At 35.7% G+C, this 18,753-nt stretch overlaps 1 long non-coding RNA gene across 1 annotated transcript; it reads right to left on the bottom strand.

The window, feature by feature from the left end:
- Nucleotides 1-1,971: 1,971 nt before the first annotated feature.
- LOC134163502 (uncharacterized) lies at nt 1,972-18,724 on the bottom strand. The gene is made up of 3 exons (XR_009964758.1): nt 17,667-18,724; nt 10,109-11,828; nt 1,972-2,042 (listed from the first exon to the last, which is right to left on the bottom strand). It is a non-coding gene; the product is annotated as an uncharacterized LOC134163502 (long non-coding RNA).
- Nucleotides 18,725-18,753: the final 29 nt, after the last annotated feature.

Genomic DNA, 18,753 nt, shown 5'->3' with positions numbered 1-18,753 from the left:
AGAACTTCTTCCTTATATCCAATCTAAACTTCCCATGTTTAAGTTTTAACCCATTACTCTTTGTCCTGTCACTACAGTCATGAATTATATATGATTTTTAAATTCTCATCCATTACATATTAAATATGAATTCACAACAAGTAATGCCAGACAAAGTGGTGACAAAATTTGTATTAACAGAAAGTTTAAATTCCCTAAACAATGTTTCACAGGACTAATTTTTTAGACCAAATCATTCCTTTGACTTGTATAAGAACAGTGTAAGCACAAAGAGTTTCAATTACACCATTCAGCAGTGATTTTGTAGTTGTTTTTTAATGATAATTTGGTTTATTTAGGATTTCTATTTTCTGAACTTTTTTATAGTTGTGGATGTTGTTTTCCTTTTCACAATTAGAGGGTGGTGCATGAATTTACTTTGACTTGACAGCATGCAATTACATGATGCAGTGCATACAATCACGTACATGATTGTGTCAAAACCAGAAAAAGAGCTTCTAGGTTAAAAGAGTTGCCTTTTTAAGCCACTTTCATGGTCCCATCCACAGGATTAAAAAGAAGAGTCATATGTTTAGCAAGATATAACCAAAAAGAATTCAACATGGGTTTTGTAGCAAAATTTAAAGGCTCATTCTGTCTGATACAGATACTGTCTTAAACATACATAGATTTCAGAGATGTCTGTCAGGGTGTTTTTTACTTTTTTCCCCTTGTATTGTTGCTTCCTGATGAACGAAAGGAAGTAGCAATTGATGCATCAGTTTCAGCTTCCGAATGCACAGAAGTGCCAATTTGCTATAAGACCAAATATGACTCACTTTGGATTTTAAAGTGACATCAACCACCTGGAAAACAGGTCTACAAACATTTTAGGAATCCGGTTTTTCAGACTATGGGGAACCTGTCACTGGAGGCAGCAGTAGCAATAAAACATCTAATGTCTCTGTTCTTCCCAAGAAGAAAGCATAACTGTGGTCAGCATCCGCACACATTACATGACCAAATTCATGACTCCAGGGTGTTTACAATGATATTTTTGCTGCCTCCAAAAAGACTTGCTAAAGTCTGTTCAGCTATGCTGCTGGAATGAGTTGACGAAATCACAAGAAGCAGCAGTGGTATATTCAGATTGCTAGCAGGTACAGTGCTTGCCTCCTTTTCACCTGAAGTAACCTCCTTAGGAATATTTGTTCTGTGATTGTTTATAATTTGTTTTATTATACCTAATGTCCCCACCCTTTTGGGATTACAGCCAAAAACATCTGTAAAACCATCAAATGGCCACTGTGTTATTCAGAAGGTTTGGGTTCAAAAGCTGACAGAATTTAACAATTAGAACTGCAGATGGTTTCTACCAAGTAATATGCTACCTGATCTCCTAGTAGGGAACTCCTCTGGCTAGGTGATGTGAAAAAACTAAAACACAAAAAAAAAACAACATTCTTGCCAAAACAGAAACCAGACCACTTACAGAATGGTAATTTCTTCCCAAGAAGAAAGCATAACTGTGGTAATCTCTGGGAAATAGCCAACAACAGCTAAGACTTTGGAGAAGTTATCTCAGGTGATCCTAGACTGATTTCAGATGCTGTTCTACACAATTAACATTATCAAAGTGATGGGCTGTGCCTCAGGGTCAGAGTTTGGCTAATGTGTATTTGCTGATTCTTGGGGTTCGTGTTGCAAAACTTCCAGATTAGCTTTTCCATTTAGCAAGCTTCCAGACATAGAGGACTTCTTTCTGTTTCTCCCTCTAAATTACCACTAGGAGGAATGCTGTCTGTGAACAGCCTTTACCGCTGTTCCTAGAACCATAAACGCAGCTTGTGGCTTTGGGAACTGTGAGGTTGCCAGATCAAACAGCAATATTGCATTATCAGAGAAAGTTCTATTTCCTTCTTGAAACTAAGAAAATTAATAACTCTCAATCCTCTTGTTCATCATTCAAAAGGTATACTTATTTATGCAACTAGCCTGCTCTTCTAGGGAATCCTCTTCAGTGACTGCTGCTTCTAGTTCTGTTCTTCTGGGAAGCTGTTTCCCTGTAAACAGGCACAGTTTTAAATGGACAAACAACTACAATAAGGGGCAGACTTTTAGTGTTATTTCAGTTTGCTACAGTAAACCACATGTATCATCAGTGTGAACTCACACGGTCAACAGACACATGCAATAGCATATAACATAAGTAAAACTTCCTGAAATAAACCCAGAATGAAATAGTAAAGCCACAATAGGCAACACATTTTTCAATTAGCTTGAGCATGCTACTGGAAATTTTACAGAAACCAATACAAATTATGTGGCTTTAGTTTACCAGTATTTTCTGCGGAAAAATGCCATTCATGAGAAATTTGGACCAACATTATTGAAAACTTCTTGCAACGTGCAGAATACATTCATAATACATCAGAGATCTGATCTTCAGACTATTCTGTGACTGCCTGAAAAATCTGTTGTCTATTCAGGGGGAATACAGTAGTGCTAGCATTTAGGAACACACTGAGGAGCTAAAATCTTGCTAAAGACATGTAAACCAATAGCCATTTGATTGTACTTATGCAGTAAAGAATCTATATAACAACTATTGGCATATAGACACCACAGCTAAATTAAATGCTAGTAATGAATCCATTAAGTAAACGGAAATAAATAACAGACTCTTGTATGCCTGAAACAACATTTTTTTTAATCTTTCATCTTCCAAATACAAATATATCTTCTTGGAGTCACCCTCTGGTAGTAATTCATTTCATACTCTGTAGCTGTAAACATCCTGATATGACAGCCAAAATATTCAAATTATTTCTGATTTATCACCTTCTATTATTCCATGGCTAGGATGCCTTTAGCATGAGTTGCTCTGAGGTGAGACACAACTAGACTTAAATTACTTTGCAATGGATTGATAATTAATCACTTCTGTGATCACAAACATTTTACGTTACCATGAACTCATTAACTCCTTGTCTCCACCTATGCATGTGTATGACACACATATGAACTCTGTCTCCTCAGCATAATTCATGGATCTTAGGATTGTAAAGACTATCAATAGCATATGACAGTTTTTATGCCACAAACAAACTCACTAACTTATAGGAAATCTCCACTTGTTGCATTAGGGCAGACTGGTGTCTCAGGGTTATGTTCGTGGTTACATTTTCACTGCTGCTCCACAAAAATTGTGTTTCTTGACTGCCTTATATCTGTCAATGGGTATCTAAAATTCCTTAAAGCATCTAAAATTATGTGAATGCCTATGACTAAGCAGCAGAATCCTTCCCATTATTGTCTCTAAACTAAAGGTTATATTACAGAGTATAGTGCAGGTCAAAGACTCGGTTGAATACTTGACCTTTGAGCAACAACTATTTTGATGCTTTCTGTCAAGAATTCTTAGGGAACAGAAAATAGCCAGAATAGCCACTGATCAAAAATTAGAACATTGGCCTAATTTAGGAATACATAATAGACATGGGGTTTGTAGACAAAACCGATGGCATACTTTCTGTTGTCTCTGAACTAAAGGAAAAAAAAAAACCAGTCATAAGAGGTAAATCTGCATTTTTGTTGACTACTGCTTATTTGTCAGTGACTATGCTAAAAACAATTTATAAACATAGAAACTTCTTACAATCTGAATATGAAGTTGATGTTTTCTGACATGTTTGGATAGTCTAGTTTCTTAAACATCTGGGCATCATACACAGATCTAATTTTTTTTGGAAACTTGGAAGAAATAGGTGTTTAATTGCAACTTCCCCGTCACAGGATACTCCATCTGTATTTAACCTTTATGATGCACTAAACTGTTCTAAACTGTGGTTACTGCATATTGTGTGTTTATTTCCTTTTCTCATTTTCTATCTCTTTCTCTCTAGTTCTCCTTCTTTTTCTCCTTTTTTTTAATACTGTATTAATTCTAACTCCATGTGCCTTCCATAAATACAGCACTGAAAGTTCATTTGGATTCTGTAATCCAAAAATGCTGTCTGATTCCAGAAAGAGAACACTTATCTCAAACTACACTGACATTCAGCTGTATTTACATCACTTTTTCTCAAAAAAAAAAAACAACAAACAAACCCTTTTTAAACACTCTTCACAACCAGTTAATGTCGTGATAACTGACATATCCTGCTAATACAACTTCTTGGTTAAAAGAACAAATAAGAATTCAATAGACTCATAATCTTTCTACTTTACTTTTGCATCTATCCCTCTTATTTCATTCTGTGATCTTCCTGAAGACCTTTTTAGCAATATCTAGATGTAATAATTAATCCCCAGCTATGACAAGATGTATTTTATTATTAGAGCTAATTATTTCAGGATTTTTCAGGATTCCCCACAGGGGGAGAAAGCAACTTTGCAAGGAATTATTTAGTTTAGAGTTTAAATGAATCATATCAGTATATTTTTAAACTTAAAACCTAACAACAAATAAAAGCCAGAAGTACCTTACATGAGCCTGACCATTTCTGCAGCTACATAAAATGATCATTTAGGTTAAAATACGCAGGCATACTTCACGAAAGACTTCTTACAGTGAAGTTTCAAGCTAGGGGCAGTCCCCCATACCAAAACAGTATCACCATACAGCCTCACAGTGGATAAGACACTTTCTAGGGAGATATGGATTTCAGTTAATTCATTCTATGGAAAGTCTTGAAATCCCTACTGCCATATTCTATTAGAATTAGACTTAAGTTTCAAACAGCTGCCAGTCTTCATCCTAATGAGATGGCAGTCACTGAAAAGAGTGGAATCTTCTGCATTAGAGGAGTTGTACTGCTAAAAATATAGTCCCTAACATTGGTCAACAGGACTTTGAGAATCATAGTCTTAGATTTAGATGCTTAAACCATCTACATATCCACTTTTGGCACTTTAATATTTTTGTGTATCTTGGCCTAAAAGTCCCTGAGTCTTGATTTAAACTAGAATAATTCTAGTATTAGGAGAAACTGTATAGGTCTGCTATGGGAAAGCTGCTGCTACTACTACTACTTTTGACCACCACACTATCGGCATTTGGACATGCTAAGAGTTACTGGTGCTAGTAGTTACTGTATCAGCTACCATGAGGACTGCTCTCTCCCTTTCAACTAATGCTTGAAAGATGTAGGGCAAAAGGCTAGTATAGACATATCTCTGATTGTTTAGGCTGATTATTTGTTCTCAGAGCAATAGAAGGAAGCTATGCAATGAACTTGTGCAATAAATTAAAAGTGTTAAGCAAAGTGTTTTCCCAGTTACTCACATTTTCTCCATCTTTGCTGATTTCTCCAGCTCTCTCTCCCTTTTGAGTCTGCTACTGTTAGCTCTGACTGATTAGTCATATACCTAAGTGAATCAGCATGAAATAATTCATGTGTGGCTTAGGTTCATTGGATTACATTTAGTCATGCAATATTTGATTTGTCTTGATTCCTAGATTCCTAGTGTATGAGTCTGAATTTGCACATAGTTAGTCTCTACATTTTTTGACATCTTTGCTGACCATTGAGACATCTTGCCTTGAACTTTTTATGAACCAGATACCAGATGTGGTTAGTAACTTTGAGCTAGAGCCCAGAAACTCAAAAAAGGCCAAGAGAGATATGAAAAAAGAACGTACAGTGGTGCCAAGATCCACCCTCACTTTTCATGTGTAAAAGGTGCTTTAAAAACTTTGAGCAAACAAATGCTCCATCCACAGGCCCAATGCTGCAAAAACTTATCTCAGAAAAACTACCAACAGGAAACCTGAAGGCTCCAGCCTATCAGCATCATTTGCACTCACTAGCCACCTCTGAATAAACATATGGAGAGCTGACTTTTGTGTCTTATATGTGGGAAGCCCACACATAACTGACTTCAAAAGAACATATTTCTCCCCTGCAGAAGATAGACATAAATAAAAAGCAATAACCAGGTTTACTTGTAAAAACAAAAAGTCTAATAAATAAGTAAATACCCAGGAACAGATTATCCAATGATAATAAGAAGCATTGCGCTATTCTCCTTCTTTATGAAGAATACTCATTCTTTTACGTTTCAAGTCAGTCATGAAAAATATGCTAAAAATATTCCCTGCCTTATTCTAACTATAATTTGTGCAAATAACCCATTTATGAAAATCTCTTCCAACCAGTGCTATTATCTTTCTTCATTCCCTATAAAATATTGGTTGTCTGTTGGTTTAAACCATATTATAAGCTCTGTGGTGGAATGGTCTTTAGTGTGTGTGATCATGATTATACCAGACTCTCAGTCCTTAGAAGCATCAGAGCTACAAAATAACTCAAGCTTGTCTGATATAAAAATTTATTTCTTCTCATTTAAACAAGAATATTTCTTTTAAGGTATGGAAGTGGAATAAGTTCATTAAAAGGCACTTTGAGATAAATACATATGCTTTTCTTGGCACTGAACTCTATCAGCCCCACCTAATGTCATCTAAGCCAGGAAGAAAAACATAAACTCACTCTGTAAATACTGTTGCCCTTTTGCCAGGTTATACCAGTTTGGGGAGTTTGAAATGGGCTAATTTATCTTTCAAATAGAAATTAGTGACATGGAGAACTACACTATTTGCTAGGTATAAAAAGGTATGCAGGCTATGTATATTTGTACCCACACACAAATATATTTTGATTATTGAATACATATTGATATAGAAAGACTGGAACATATCTAAATTAAGTGAAAAAATCAAATATTCTTCAAAAATAGTCTCTTTTATCTTGAAAAAATGTACTGGAAAATATGTGAAATAGATTTATTTAGCTTAGTAGACATTATAGTATTTACATAATTCCAAAAACATGACTGTACTTGTTCTGAACAAAGATCCACATATTATTTGAGAGTAACTAGAACAAAAGAGAATATATATGTACTGTAATTCATCCACATGTTGCTATTGCACTTTCATTGATGGTAATTTGGTGTTAATGGCAATGGGTTCCACAGTCTAGTTGCATTGTCCATCTGGTAATGATTCCACCATGATTAACATTTGTCTTTTAAATAGCTAAATATTTATTTGTAGTTAGACTCTGGTGCTGAGAAGGGATGCTGGAGCCAAATGAACAGACATCCAAAGCACAGAGCTCAGCCCTATGTGATGCTTAGCGTTCTTACTCACAAGCTCTAAGTAGCTCAGCAGAAAAGTTTCCCTTTTCAGATCACCCACCTCATTCTCTCCATGAACTGTATAAAAAGTTTATGCAAAGAATGCCTCACTTAAGTGATCTGAATCAACCAGCTGGGACTAGAAGCCTCATAATTTGGCATTGCTTCACTTACTTGGAGGTGATTGAACAACTATTCTGTATTTTGGTCATTAACTGTGGATTTATACAAACTATATATAATGTGTGTGTATATATATATGCATAGGAATGCCAACTGGCATCCTCAGCCTGAGAAAAAGCTCTGTTGACGTGGATTTCTTTAATTTCATTGCTGGATTATGAATATCTTCAGATCACCAGAACACTTTAATTAAACTCTGTGGAAGACTTCTGCTGCAATACTGTAAATTACCTTATAGATTTTGCTGTTTCAGCTGCTTAGAAATGGATTACGTAGTTCTTTACACCTAGGCTGGGATTTACAAGCCAAAAAATTTCCCTCAAAAACTGAGAGGATGATGTTTTTATCATACTAACCTGGTATATCTAATAAATTTTTGTACAGTAGTCACTCTATCTTGTGGGACCTTCATGACTAAAGAAAAAGAAAAGGCAATAATTGAAAGACATTAAAAATCATGGGGTGATTAAATCGATGGTTTCATTCATGGGAATGCAGTCTAGTAGTATTATCTTTATTTGTTCTACAGGCAGAAAATCTGTCTAATAAGTCTTAAAAACCCCTGACTAGAATGGATAAAAATTTGAAGTTCAATTTTATGAAGAATTCTTACATTTCACAATTTGTTTTATCACTGCAAAGGAATTTCAGGAAATTCTACACTTATTCATGGAATATGAAATGGGAAATTCTGGGAAAAAATGCTAGAAAATTGAAATATAAAAAGAAATATTATCTATAATAGAAACTACATTAAAGCATAACACAACTAATAGACTATAAAAGCCCAAATAAAAAATAACAGAACAAATTCAGAATTAAACACATTCATTTTGCCAAAATAAATCTTAGCCTTACTAATGAAATAAAAGCAGTCTTGTTCTAATTACTTTTTCTTTGAAACTTGTCAAGATAATTGTGGTTCCGTAAGAGATTTGGGCTTTCTTAATACTGAAACACTGAACAGAGAACAGTGACTTGAAATATGGTGTGGTACAGGGTGCCAGGGAGGTGAAATGATCCACTCTGATTCACTTCACATTTACAAAAATTCTTAAGCTGTCACCAGGACTGAATCTGGTCTTACATGGTTCACACTTTTTTGATAGGGTGTTTACTTATGTTCATTCTCATATTCTTATTCTGGCTTTTTAAATTTTCAGTTTTCAGATTATTTTTTTTTCACTTGTCTTTTGAAAAAACTAATAAGTGATCCTTAATGTCTCAAACATTATGCTCTATTCATTAATGTTACAGGGCATAAAATAATTCAAACGGCAGCAATATTTCCCTCTTAACTGATAAAGCATTTCACAAAATGCTTGCTTTCATTGTCCAGAGGGCCACGAGGATGATCGGGGGCTGGAGCACCTCCCGTATAAGGACAGGATGAGAATGTTAGGGCTGTTCAGCCCAGAGAAGAGAAGGCTGCATGGAGACCTCATAGCAGCCTTCCAGTTCTCAGGGGAGCCTACAAGGATGCTGGAGAGGGACTCTTCATCAGGGATTGTAGCGATAAAACAAGGGGGAATGGGTTTAAACTTAAACAGGGAGAATTCAGGTTAGATATAAGGAAGAAGTTCTTTACTGTGAGGGTGGTGAGGCACTGGAACAGCTTGCCCAGAGAACAGGTAAATGTTCCATCCCTGGCAGTGTTCAAGGCCAGACTGGACAGAGCCTTGGGTGACGTGGTCTAGTATGAACCCTGGCCATGGCAGGGGGGTTGGAAGTAGATGATCTTAAGGTTCTTTCAAACCTTAATTATTCTACAATTCTATGAAAAATAGATACTTTTATTTACTAGAATAACGCTAAGGTATTGACAATCACCATTCCAAGAAATAAAATTCAATCACATAAGGATGAAGGTCTAGATCCATACCTACTTATCTCAGTAGTATCTATGAAACACAGAAATATTTCATTTTGATAGACCTGTTAAGTCCATCAACAGTGGTACATATAAAATACAGGAGGGAAATTAGGCATCCCAGTAAAAATTCTGCGTAGCTTAATACAATGCTGTTCAGCTCATTAATTTTACACACCTAATTATGGTCAAAGGCAGTAAGTAGGAAACAAGAAGTGGAAGGTATTTGCTTTGTCCCTGCCTTTATATTTCACTTTTTACCTGGCCTAATGAAATTTCACTGTTGCCTGCTATGTATCACAAGAATGTCAGAAGCATTTAAGCCCTAAAGCAGCTTAAATTTAGGTGAGTAAACACCTCCCAAAATAGTTGTGCATTTGAACCTTCCCCTCTCCCTGACAGGAAAAAGAAAAGAACCACAGACTAGGCAAATATTTTGCCATGGAATTATTTTGAAGAGTAGGAGTTGCGCAACAACATAATCTAGTGAGAGAGGCACCACCGCAGTATTATGTACAAAGGCCAAATATGATCTGTGCCCACTGCTTGCGTCGCAGCATATAGGACCGGCCAGAAGACCAGAAGATTTTATGCATGTACTAAACAAAGATTAACATACACTTTACACTTTACACATTAACACTGTTGGTGAGACATTTTTCCTGGTAAAAACAAAAATACCCAAAGGGTGCAGTGGCTGAGCACTTGTCTGAAAACCACTGAAGTCCTTTTGCAGATGTAGCTCTGCATGACATGTCCAAAGTACACGAGGCATGAAGCCGAGGGAGAAATACAATAACTCTCTGTGTTTCAATATATAAAAGGTCACAAGAATGAGGAATTCTTTTCAATCACCTTATCCTATGTCCACTAACTTTGATTATATGAGATATCATATTTAATCCATATAAACACAACTAGCAATGTCCTTACCTGTTCACATATCTTCACCTTCTCCAAGGCAATCACTGCTTCATATTGTCAGTGTTGATATATTCCTTACTTAATCCCACCATCAAAAGAAAAGTGGTTGGGTTTCAATGGAATATCCCTGTGTTAAACTAATTTTCATTCCAGTGTATTTATGTACATTAATTCCGTTTTTTTTTATTTTAATCCTCAATGTTCTAGTACACTCTTACACACGCAGTTTTCACTCTAAACATCATCTTCAAAATATTAAATTAAAGGAAAGTTTTAGGAAATTAAATACTATTACATCATGCATTTTATCCCCAAAAGGCAGTTTCCCAATTTATTTGTTCTCATACCTGAGTTCTGTTCTCAAACCTGAATGTACTCATTCAGGTTTCTCAATGCTGCAGTAAAATGTTAAACAAAACAAAACAGAACTGGAAAGCAAGAAATAATTATCAACGCTATATTCAAAAATTAAACATTTTTATCAGATTTAATAAATATGAAAATTGAGATAGCTGTTGTAAAGCACATGACAAGATATTATTATTGACAGATATATTTATATACTGTCTTTTTGCACAGCTGCTTAAGCATGGAAGGACATACCTAGTGTTGGGAATCAGAGGGAGGAATGAACAGGAAAGTGGAGCAGAAAAAGGTAAAGACTTGTTAATTGTCCCAAAACAACAGAACAATGTAGACTATGAAGCTTCCAAGGCTTCCCTTCCTTTCTTGTAGAACTCCATGGCAGACCAGAGCTAATTCAAATTTCTGATTACCATTCAACAGACTTAACCAGACAAATCTTAGTAGTCTCAATTTTTATTTAACTTATCTTTGCATGCAGTTTTCCAATTTAAGGAAAATATATGATATGAAAATTTCCTACTTTTGTCATGATAGAATTATGAAGAATTTTAAGTGGATTAATTGTAATAAGAAAGGTGAGACTGCTTCTTAGAATATGCTACCAATCCTGTTTATATTTACCCACATAATAATTTCTAAGCAAATATTTTATGTTGTCTTTAATTAAGATCAATACTTGTGAAACTTAAAAATAAAAAACCCCACTGTATTTGGAAAAAAAAGTAGTTTATACACTGCTGTGATTTCAGTGCATGAACAAAACAGTGTTTTCTGAAGATCTTTTTTATTGTCCCCAGTTTATAGATATACAAGACCTTAATCTTTTTATACCATTCTTTTTATGAATGTGCATATATGAGATGAAGTATGGTTAAACTATTTTTGCTGCCAGCTGCTGTCTGATTTACCTCAAAATGGAATTAATCCAATAATTGTTGAGTTTTGATTAATTCTGTACTGTAGCTACTAATTGAAAAACATGGAAACATTAAGAAGAGTGCATCAGTTACTTTTCTGTCAGAAACTGTCTGACTCAGCTTCCAGAGAAGTGAGCAGTATGCACTAGAGACATCTCTGGACAATACACACATTGCAAACCAAAGCAGTTTCCTAAGTGAGGAAGCCTCATATGGGGTTTTTATGTAATCCAGCATACCTCGATATTAGTGGAGTTTCTTCACCATTGTAATCAATTACTTTTCTAGTTTGAAGTAAGTGCATTGCTTTGTTGAGCACCTTTTAGTTGCTGCGATGCATGTTCAAAAGTTCCTTGTACATTTGTATTCAAAAAAAGTAATTTTCTGAAAAATGTGGCAGTGATCTGCTTTCCTTCTTTGTTTCCAGAAACTGTTCCCAGGTTGCTCTGCAAATGCAAATGCATAATGCTACATTAATGGGTTGTAGAGAAAAATTCCAGATCCTAATTTATTTTATAATAATTCTCCATTAGGTTTTCTGCATTGTCATTTAAAATGACATACTGGTGACCTTATTGAATACTTAAGTATGTTACCATATTTGATGTGGCTGTGGATTCTGTTTTTATATGATTTCTGAAATATCTTGGAAGACTTATTTATATGGCTCCACATAAAAATTTTTGCAATTCAACAACTATGTCAGAAGGTTTCAAGTTTTATAACACAGTCAAAGATGTATTTTTTCCAGTAGTAGAAAAGGCTTTGTCTTTAATTCTCAAAATTGATAAGTTTATTTGAATGTTTGAATAGCAGAAATATAAAATGGAAGACAGATATCTAGATATTTATGATAGAGGAATGTACCTATTAGTAAGATTTCCAGATATCCAAGAATATAACAGCCAATTTTCACTTAGCTTAATAATTGCATTGACGATTTTGGTTTCTTCCTAATGTTATTAGGAAGTAATTAGTAGGTCTCATCAAATGAATTCAGCATGTACAGATGCAGCATAAATTTGAACTAAATATTTTGGTTAGATCTTTTAACATGGATGGAAGGATGAATCTGACTGCATTCATTAAAAGTAAAGGTGCTTATACCAACATAACATGCTCCTTTCACAAAGCTGCACAGCTCACTACCCTAAAACCTGGAATGTTCTGCATTTTGTAAGTCAAGATTCATCTGAGGATCTCAGTATTGACTGGCAAATGCAGTTTATTTTGTAGCTGTAAACATTTTAAGTTATCAGAAATAATATCCAGTAATTGACTGTAAACATCTAATAGTTAAAATACTTTGCAAACAACCTACTGGCTTAAATTTTAAGTATTAGCTATGGGCTCTCTTTTGACATAGAACTAATTTATTTCACATTTTAATATACATGTTTTCTTATAATAACTGCTATTATTTTTAAAATCTACATTTAAAGTTACATTGACCATGCCTGAAATAAAGATTTATGCTTTTTTTTATTTTCACCAAATCATATCACAGTTACATTTCCTTGTGAAATTAATAACTTGATTCTGGTAGTTTTGTATGGTTTTTTGTTGTTACTCAGTTCTTGATTCAATTTCCTGTATTTCATAACACTAAGCATAAAAAATTATTTCAAATCATAAACTTATTTAAAAAAGTGCCATGGTGTTGACGTATGAGATTTTCAACTAATTTCTCAATTTCATCTTAAGTGAAAAGTGTCATTTCTATTAAGTACATTACTCATCAGTTGTTCTGCTTCCTTTTTTTCACACCTTTTCTTTGAGTTCTCATCCATGTTTCTGCATTATTTCTGAATGTCACCCCATCATTATTCCGACCAGATGATAAGATGTAGTACATTACAAGTATTCTGCAGCACTTCCAGGTTTTTGTGCACAAGATAATTGTGGAAGTTCTCTGACTTCCCTAAAACATACATGTAACAACAACTCTGCAGCACAAAATACTCTGCACCACGTCAAAAAAAGTTCTGTAGGTGATACTTTTTTCCTTGAAACAGACCACCCAGAAATTGATGTATCTAGACAGTGATTGTGTGTGGAGAAAAAGAAAGAAAATAAAAGAGGGAGCCAAAACATTGTTTAGAAAGACAACTATCACTGTCAGCCCCTGCAGAAATTTGGAGTGCAGAATAAGGAGGACTCACTGGATTCAAGGCTCCCTGCAAATTCATTTTTCAAAGTTGGAATGAAGGTTTTGTGGGATTTCTCCTCCTTTCTTTTTTTTTAGAGAGGTAGGCGGGTATTTCTTACTTTTTAGAACTTAAAACATAATCAAAAATGTGTTCCTTCTCTCTTCAAACAGATATTAGTCAAAGAATGCGTAGTACTAGTTTTTCAACAAATATAAAAAAGCATGATTTTTATGCATGTGGTTGTAATCTTTTAGGGAAATAGACAACAATTTAGTTGCACCAGAATTACATGGTTCTAATAGAAGTTACTTTACGGGGTGGCTGGTCTGATTTAACTGCTCACACTAGCTTTTTAAGAAGCCTTTTACAGTTTGAGTCTAAGCACAGAACAATTTCCAAATGTACAGACATTGGCACTACTTGATGAGTTGATAATCAGATGAACAGGGTAGACAGTCAGCCCTTCACATAGTGTGTTGCCAAAGTTGCAAGAGGCATGGGAGGGGTTCACATATTTTTGTTTTGTTTTTACTGCCAGCTGCTATACTGCTGTGGTGTTTAAAGACAGTGCCAAATACAGGGTTTTAAAGGTTCTCCTATAATTATATCAGATAGAGAAAGGGCAGGGCATGCTTTAACACCGAATCCTTCCTTATGCATTTACGGCCTGGCTTGAGACTTAAGAAGTTTTAACACCTTGAAGGATTGCCTTCCTAGCAAGGCCTGTACTGCCCTGGCCATACACATTTGTGATCGTGTTTGCATTCTTCTAGTAGACTAAAATTATTTCTTAAATGTGTTATTGGTTTTCAGGCATGGAATTAACTCCAAACTCCCTCAGTTATCTAGTGACTTTTAAAGGGTTTTAAATAATAATACTTGTATCCTCATTGACCACTGTTACCTTAATTGCTTTAAGGGTTTTTCATTAAAAGCATTAAGCATTTAAAGTGAAACACTAGCAGCTTATCATTCCCCAGTTATTTGACCTCTATGCAGGACAACCAATTGAAAAATGTACTATTATGCCTAAGATACAGGCTATGGTAATGTTGAGCATGACAGTAGGAATTTGATGAAGGAAAGGCATGCTGGAGAGCTAAAAAAGCTTCTCTGAACAGGTATCTGAGACCGAATTCCTAAATCACTTTGTCCTTAGCTTCCTAGGCAGCTAATTCCTACCCTTCTTCACTAGATATTTTCCACTAGATAATTTTCTTCACTCCAAAGCCTCTCTTTCAGTTGTAGTAGGTATTTCCAAAGTAGCAGGGAGCTCTCTAACTCTTAGCATTCCTTCTTTAATACTGGTTAAATGTAATCTAAAAACCAGTCATCACCTCTCTCACCTCACTTACTGGAACAACCTCCCACGTGCTCTGACAAATCTTTTCACAAAAATTGCATACTTTCTAAGCATTCTTGCAAATCAGGAAATGCAGTGTAAAAGTTTCTCATTCTGTTTTTGAATGTCTCTAGTGACTTCCCTTTTCTACTTTATAAAGCAAAGTGATCTAGTCTTCACTTTATTATCCTTCGTAAACTCCTAGGCCAAGCAAGCCCCTTTATATTCATATATTCCTAAGGCATTAACTTCTATTTCTATTCTGATGATACTACTAACTACGATTGCTATTTCTTATATTTTAAAAAAACACATTCTATTTTCTCCTATCCTACCTACTATTTTTGAAAAGACAGACAACCACAGGGCTGTTTCTTTTTGTGTCTTCCTCCAAACGTTGCCATGGAAGTCTTGACGTCTTGAAGAACTCATACAATATGAGCTTTGGTAATAGATTTTCCATAACTATTTTCTTATACTCTGCTTTGATGTATCCTGGGTTCTCGTTTTCCTGAAGTACATGAACTGCTGTTGTCCTGGATGAGTAAAATAATCTAGCCACTGACTTAGTATGAGATAATATGGTATGCTGCAAAAATGCATTCTGGCAAATCTCTAAGCCTGGTGTTCATTCATTTTCTTGCCCTCTAAGTTACTTTGACATTTCTGGCAGACAGTCTGTCTTGAATTATTTTGCTTTAATAGCTAGGTAGAATATCTGAAATAAAGCATAGCTATATAACCTCATTTTCTTATGCAGTAATTGCTGCCTTTCTACCTTACTGCATACAGAAACATCACACAGAAATCACATAAAAACAAAAAAAAAAAACAACTCTTAGACATAGAAACCTGTCTTATATTTGCTGAACAATTAAGTTTCTTGTTAAGGAAGGTTTGGTACCATATTCAGTATGTGACCTGAAACATCTTTTAATTACCCCACACAATGCTAGACATTTGGGGCATTTCTCTAGCTTTGTTTTCCAACCATTCTTTTCAGTAGAAGTTGTAGAAATGTACTACATACCAAAACTACGTATCAAAGTGCACATGCTGCATAACTGTGTTTGAACACTCTCCTAAAAGCATTGCCTGCTGATCCATTTGCAGGTGTGATATCACTTATTTAGTTTTCATAGCAACTTGAGTAGCACCTTGCATGATGGTAATAAAAATGAGGCATTTGAAAAACTATTTTTTAATTAATAGGGTGGCACATGTCTGTGAGAGGTCATATTCTAGTCTCCTTTTCAAAACCAGATTAAAACCACCTGGAACCTCTTCATGCTTTGATGCCACTGTGGTTCATGTGGAACAGTGGAACATAAGCCATGGGCCATGGAAAAGAATAAATGTAAGTAAATGGACTGAAATGGAAGAGGAAGCACCACAGCCATAAAAGGAAAAGACGCTGTATTGCTAGACAAAAGGTCTCCTAGAAAACAGTAAATGAAATCATATCCTGCACACAAATAACATGCAAGTGTTAACATGTATTCAACATCTGAACAGCTTTGGCATATAAGACATTATTTAGTATTATTATTATTTCTTAACTTTGAACAGAAAGTGCATTATTTGTCTCCCAAAGCACCCAAATCAAACATTCACAGAGTCATTTAATATCTTTTCATGCCTGTGAATTCAGATAATAGTTGTCATATTTTTGAGTCTAGCTAGCATCACTGTCTCTAATTTCAAATGTATTCTGCCAAGGTTGAATAATAAACCCCTTGGACAAGTGTTAGAGCATCTTTCAGTGAAAAAAAAAAATCTTAAATGTGATATGATTTGGTTTAACTCTACCATTGAATACTGCAACATCAGTTTTAACTATCCCACATTTTCTTAAATGAGCATATCAGCTTCTCTCACACACAGAATAAGTTACCCAAAGCATATGCTCTGTCTTCTGTCAGCTGGCCACTTAGGAAGATAGGTCCTTGAATGGAATCATGGAAAGAGTCCATTCAGCCAATTAAACCAGAGTCAGAAGCCCTGGGTTAGTTTATCACAATACTTTTAAACTATTTCAACATATGACACCCACCATTACATTCAACCAAACTTATCTTTGGGACACAAACTTGTAAGATTTGTTTTACAGAAACATTGTGTGCACTCAGCTCTTAAAGCATTCCAGCATCTCAGAAGAGTCCAGATTGTTCTTAACATTCATGCCAAGTTACCAACAACTTAGTGCAGTTGCCAAAGGTCATTCCAGCTACAGCTGTTTGGAAACACAGAGGGGGTTTATTGATCTTTTCCTTTGCTTAGCACTTGAAAAAACACTAGTATGTCCTTGAAATAAAGGCTATGAAGATGTTGATCATGACTTGGCCAAAGGGGGTGGGGAGGGGGCTTTTGAGGGTTGGGTTGAGGGTGAAAGACTCCACTGTAAGGCTTTTGTTAGGTCCCTAATGTGGTAATATTTTTGTTATGATGCGCCTTTGACCTGACACTATTACTTGTCTCTCAACAAATCAGGGAAGCTGGCTCAGCTGGTTGGGAAAGAGCTCATTAGGCATGGCACTTTAGGTGGCACAAATTTCACAGCTCCAAAGCAATCTGGAGGCCTCACAGAAACACAGGTATCATATTCAAACAAATCACTAACCCCAGAGGCCAGCTTCAACTGCTTTTATGAAGTGAATCATGATCTTTAGGAAAACTAAATGGCTGCAGTCCAATTTAGCAGCTGGATTGTATTAGTTCACATTTTTAAGGACAAAGGTTACAATAACAAGATCTTGTGTTACTCAATTTACTCAATTAGGTAGCATAGTTACCTTAATGGTTCTCTAACAGTTTGCTGGTGTTAGAAACAATATAATTTGTTTCTTCTAGGTAATACAAAAGAAAGGCATTCCATACATGAAGGCAACCTAGTAGAAAATAGGCAGCTGGGATAAGAGGGGGACAAAATAGGCACACTGTTGCTGAGAAGCAAGTTAACATGGCAACAAGTATTAATGATAGAGGTGAAGTCTGAGTCAGAGTACTTCAGGGCTGAAAACACAAGCAAAAAGCTTAAAACTGGTACACCAGGCAAAAGAAAACAGAGAACCCAAAAGACAGCCATGTGTTCATACACACACACATGTACATGATGCACATATGTTCACACAGCTGAAGACTGGAGCAATGGACTTTTCCCATTTACCCAACACTCCACAACATTGTTATTTTCTATGAAATGCCATTTGTGAATCTCATAACAGGCTAACAAACAAGAAAATTTATTTAATCTTTTAGACCATTAAGGTTGCTCTTATTTCTACTGCATTGATAAATTTTAGTTGCATATAAGTCACATCATGTAACAGAATTTGGTTTATAAACTGTAATAGTGGTTAAACATATTTTAAGGTACAATTAGGTTAGCCATAGAGCTGAAAACATCTCGAAAGTACTTATATCAATATGTCTGATTATCAGTAACTTCTAATGGCTGGGTTTATATCATACACACTAATTCTACTTACTGACAGACTGAAAGGGAGAAGGCTGGTAGGGTATTGTGAAGTGTGAATAAAAGGTACTATGTTTGTTTTTTTTCCGAGCCTGAACTTTCTTTTAATTCCTCACCCCGCTGCACACACAACTTGGGCCAACCAAAACGTACACGGCCTTAGGAGCTGCCAAGAGCCCTTATCAGAGCTTGTAGCCACTTCTCACGCGATTTACGGAGGTGTAAAGGCTTTTCCCCCACGCCAAGAGGAGCGGCGGGTGCCCCGGACCCCTGCGCTGGGGCTGCCGGGCGGAAGCCAGTCCTCGCCGGCAGCCCGGGGACTGAAGAGGGGTTGAAGTTGATCCCCTCTCTGGCCCTTCAGCTCTGGGGGTAATCTAGGCACTCGGGAGAACGATCTAATGACC

Source organism: Pezoporus occidentalis, unplaced genomic scaffold (genome assembly GCF_034315485.1).
Source record: "Pezoporus occidentalis ecotype Australia unplaced genomic scaffold, CSIRO_AGI_Poc_V1 ctg1, whole genome shotgun sequence".
In the NCBI taxonomy this organism is placed as follows: Eukaryota; Metazoa; Chordata; class Aves; order Psittaciformes; family Psittacidae; genus Pezoporus; species Pezoporus occidentalis.
The sequence above is the reverse complement of the archived record's forward strand: the minus strand, read 5'-3'. Positions and strand labels throughout refer to the sequence as shown.